At 48.1% G+C, this 5,006-nt stretch overlaps 1 long non-coding RNA gene across 1 annotated transcript in view; it reads left to right on the top strand.

Moving 5' to 3' along the window:
- The first annotated feature begins 4,686 nt into the window (after positions 1 to 4,686).
- The window catches only part of LOC111816633, an 8,842-nt gene continuing 8,522 nt past the window's right edge, over positions 4,687 to 5,006 (top strand). Inside the window, exon 1 of the long non-coding RNA XR_002820990.1 lies at positions 4,687 to 4,721. This is a non-coding gene — a long non-coding RNA (uncharacterized LOC111816633). The remainder of the gene's footprint in view (positions 4,722 to 5,006) is intronic.

Raw genomic sequence — 5,006 nt, 5'->3', positions numbered from 1 at the left:
CTAAGTAGGTGCTTTAGACCACTGAGCCATCTCACCAGCCCCCTTTAGATTTCATCTTAATGGCCTTAGTGGAAAAGTGCAAATGAGATGCTTCAGAAAGAGGTGAAAAAAATACAAAGCATGCCCCAGTCCTCAACAAATGGAAGCTTGGGGTTATCCTGACTTACATGGATTCTGACTTTCTGAATTTCCAATGTATCCTGGGTGGTTAGTTGCAGAAGGACTTCCAATAGTGAGTTCCTGGCCACCACCCAGGCTGGGACCAGGCCCACAACCCTCCTGCTTCCACTCCCCACCCTCTGTTGGCCTCACCTTCTTCTTAGCCACTGTTCTCCTATTTCAAAAAATGGCTGAGTGATGAGTGGTTATAGAGACCCAGTAAACTGGTTATGTCACTCTTAAGTCTCCAGTTTCTTGGTACAAAACCTGCTCAGCCTACAGTCCAAGTAGATGTTTCTATAATGGACACACACACTGTGGGGCTGACACAGGATTAAGACTGAAGAAGAAAGTGATTTCTGATTGACTAGAAAGGAAAAATTGAAGAGTAAATGAATTAAACTCTTTCTACCATATAATGCTTGGGATATATATTTTGAACTGGATTTGGATTCACAGCTTACCTGCTTCTTGGACAACTGTCTCAGTCCCATATAACAAAATATTTTAGGTGGAGTACTGTATAAAATAAAACAGATTCATTTGGCTCACAATGGCTAGAACATTCATGTGACAAAGTTCTGGTTCTGGTGAGGGCTTCCTGGCTTCATCACAGCATGGTAGAGAAGCAGATAGGGAAATGACTGTGGCAAAAGAGCTCAGGTATGTGCAGTGGCCTCATTTTATAGCAACCCGCTCTAGTGAGGACCACACCAGCCCCTTCTGAGAGGGGGAGCCCTTGACCTAATTACCTTCTGCTAGATCCCATTTTAAGCACCTACAGCCTCTCAGTACTGTTACACTGAAGACCAAACTTCCCGTGTCTGAACTTCTGGGGTGTGCATTCAAAGCATATCCAAGCCATAGCAGCCAGTTACTTAACTGCCCTGAAATTGAGTTTCCTAAATTTATAGAAGAGAGGAAAGCAGTAAGCAACTCCATAGTTGCTATTGAAAGTAGATGAAAGAAACACACATAACACACCTGACACATATATTTTTTTAATATTTATTTATTTATTTTATTTATTACATTTATTTATTGTGTGTGTGTGTGGCCAGCTCCAGCCCACCAGGGGGCGGGCTGGCTGGCATGTGGTGCTGGGGGATTGAACCGCGGTCCCTGTGCTTTGCCAAGCTTGTTTCAAGTAGGTGCTTTAGACCACTGAGCCATCTCTCCAGCCCCCTGACACATATTAAATGCTTAAGTACTTAAATGATTATTCTTTCTATTAAGTGGTGGTTTTTTAGCAGGAATCTCCAAACACTTAGCTATCTTCAAAGGGTTTGTTACTTCTTAGAGGGAAACCTAACTGAGAGAAGGGGAGATTTCCATGGAGTATCTCTGAGTAATAACAATGTAGTGTGTGAACGATTGGAAAGTGATAGACCATTGTAGGAATTCTAGTACAGTTTTCTTTGCAATGGGAAAGGGGGAACTATAGGCCCTGCTGACAAGATGAACCAACACTCAGCCAGCTCAAACTATGTGCCCTGCTGACCAGTTCCAGGCTACTTTGAGCTCCTTTAAAGATCAGCAAGCTGTTGAGCAAGGGCACTTTGAGATCCATGAGAGAGAAGTTGACATAGAATTTAGGGTGTCCCAGCAGAACTGAGACAAAGGGAGGAGGGGACAAGGGAGCAAAGAGCTGGTAGCAGAAAGAGGGCAAACCATGAACTCAAAAGAAGAGTTGGAATTGTACTGGCATTTGAATGAAGGTTGGCCTGCAATGGCTTCCATACACATTTATTTTGGACCAAAGGTTTCTCCATTGATAATGAAGTGCAAGCTAACTTGAGGTTAGAGATGGCCTGTGATCTCCTTTGGCAACAAGAGCTGAGTCCCAGCAAATTGCAAGGGGGCCGGCGGTTCTAACCATGTTCAAATAAGACAGACAAGAGCTACAACCAACTGGGCCATCTCTGTACCTCTTTTCTGTTTTTCTATATGTCACTTTCTTTTCTTGGCTATAAATGTAACCTACCCACATGGCTGGGCTGGGCATTCTCAGCTATATTTGATCTACAGTGCTGCCTGATTCTGGAATGGCAAATAAGGCAATGAAGAACTACAAAGCTACAGTCATTAACTTTAATGGCAAAGACAGGACTTTAACTCGGTGCTCCCCATTTTCCATGTGTTCACTGCACTGTGTTAGGGAGAAACTTGGAAAACATCAGCCCATTACCATAAGAGTTGCTAACAGCACCACAGGCCACTTAGGATAAGCCGTAGCTGTTTATTTGTGGCTTACTTACACATTTAATCATTCTTGGTTTTCTTTTTTCTTTTTTTGGGGGGGAGGGGCAGAACTGGGGATTGAACTCAGACCCTTGCACTTGCCAGGGAAGCACTTATTCCACTGAGCCATCTCCCTGGCTCATTGGTTTTCTTTTTGAGACAGGGTTTCACTGTGCAGTTCAGGCTGGCTTTGAACTCACTTTGTAGTCCGAGCTGGCCTTGAACTCCCAGTGAGCATCCCTGCCTCTGCCTCCCAATCTGTGCCAGGTACGGTGGCACAGATTACAGGCCTGTGCCACCGTACCTGAACGCTTTCTTGATGGGCTTTCAGGAGGAAAGGAGGGAAGAAATAAACTACGCGCCTGTTGTAACTTTGCAAAGTCCTCATGGTTCTAAGATGCTATACCGGGGGCAAAGGCCTAGATGATTCGAGGGAGCAGTCGGATAAACTTCCTGAAGGCAGGCCATGCAGGACCCAGGGAAGACAGATGGTTGGAGAGGTGAGGAGAACAAGAAGAATGCATCAAGGCTAAAAAAAGCATTTCTGGAAACTGAAAGTAATGTGAGGCTGGAGTTGACTCTGGAGAGGAAAGCCAAGTTTACAGCCTAAATAGCTTTGCAATCCAATTAGATTCTTGGACTTCAGCCCGAGGGCAATGCGAGGCCCTCAGGGAAATCACATGATTCGATATGCATCTTGGACTATCTCTCTTACTGCAGTGTGAAGAATGGATTGGTTCGGGGCAGGGCCAGAGGCAGGGAGACCAGTAAAGGCTCGGCCCTGACGGGGAAGAGACGCGTAATGGACTTGGGCTGCGGTGGCAGAACGCCGCAGACTAGGGGCTCATCAACGGCAGAGCTGTATGCTGCATAGCCCTGCAAGCTGGGAATTCCAAGAGCAAGGCAGCAGCAGACTTGGTGTCCAATGAGGGCCCATTTACTGGTACGTACACGTCTTAAAAGAGCATCTTCTTGCTGTGCTTTTGTGCTGGAGAAAGAGCCACAGGGCCACCTGGGTCTCTTTCATAAAGGTGTTTATGCCATTCATGATGACCTCAGCCCCATCACAGCATTACCTTATAACATTACCACTTGTGGTGAACGTGAACCTTAGAACACGTTCAAACACTCAGTGTATCCCAAAGCACTTACTGGATGAAACCAAGGTGGAAGGAAGTGAACCCTTAATAGAGGGGTTAGAAGCAAAAGAGCTAGAACCTGCTGATGGCTTGGGGACAGCGTAGGGAAATGGGAACATCGAGGATCTATTTGCTGCTACAGTTTAGAGCTAGAATGTTCCCCCGAAGTCTCAGGCGTTTGGAGCCAGGGCTTTTGGAAGGTGACTGGGTCATGGGGTGCTGTGAGGTCATGGCTGAACATGCTGTTAGGAGTGGGGCCTGGTGTGTCTGGAGGGTGACAGGGAAGGGTGTGTCTCCCCCTTGGGCTTCTCTCCTCTCTCTGCTCCCTGGCTGCCATCAGGTAAAGGGCTGTTCTCCACCATGCCCTTCCACCAGGCCGTTTTTGTCTTGGAGCCAGCCAGCGAGGACTGAATCTCCCACAACCAGGACCAGTGACATCTCTCCTCCTCTAAGCTGTGGCTGCTGGGTATCATGTCCAGTGATGGACGGGTGGTACAGATATGTAGAAGGAGATTCTGGAGATGAGCAGTCTTCTCGGAGTGACACAGAGAGGCCCAGGAAGCCAAGGTCATGCTGGGATGTGACGATACCAAATGCTTTCTGTGGACCACCCTGACTCAGTTCTTGAGACCTTGTGCCATCTTCCGGGCTCCCTGTCAAGACTTTAAGGGCACTGATGCATTCACCCTATTTCCTTATGAATCAGGCTCTCATTGTGTTCCATTTCACAGATGAGAGGATTGAGGCTCTCAGAAATTATCATCTATCAAAGCCTCACAGCCAACCAGCCAAGACTAGAACCCCTTTTGCAATGTTCAGTCACTTACTCTGTTATCCCCACACAGAGTGCTCAGGTCCATGGGATCTTCAGAACTGTCTGTCTTGGGGATAGTGGGGTTGTAAGCCTGGAGCCCAGGGAGGACATATTGACTGGGGAGATAGGCTTGTGATTGTTTGGCTTCTGCATTTTGCTGACAGCCAGGGGGAGGACAGAGCTGTGCAGGAGAAAGCGGCTATGGAGAAAAGTGGGGGAGCCCAGCATTCCCACCCGGTGGCAGAGGCAAAGCATGCAGCCCTGGAAAGCACATGGGACCTTTAAAGGCATGCGTCCCACATATCAGCAGGGCAAGGACCTTGGGATGAGGACGTAAGGAGAAGTAGCTGATGCATTGCATCGTGGAGGTCGGAGAGAGCCACTCAGTGGCTGGCCTGGGTGCCCAAGTGAAGGTCGGAGGGTGAGAGGGTGGGGAGGGCCCCGCTGCCACCTTCCACACCTTCTCATGCAGAGAATTCTAGCAGAACAAGGAAGGTGTTGCAGGGGGAGGGAAGAGGGCAGGGAGCTTGTTCTCCAGGGGGAAAGGAAGCCAGAGCAGCTGGAAATGCTGGTGGGAGGAGTTTGGGTTGGGAGTTGGAGACCCAGGAAAGGGAAGGTTAGAGCTGCAGGGAGGCTCCCAGGGTTTAGAGGCG

This window comes from Octodon degus, unplaced genomic scaffold (assembly GCF_000260255.1).
Source record: "Octodon degus isolate 3935 unplaced genomic scaffold, OctDeg1.0 scaffold00036, whole genome shotgun sequence".
Lineage (NCBI taxonomy): Eukaryota > Metazoa > Chordata > Mammalia > Rodentia > Octodontidae > Octodon > Octodon degus.
This window is presented reverse-complemented; position numbering and strand designations above follow the sequence as displayed.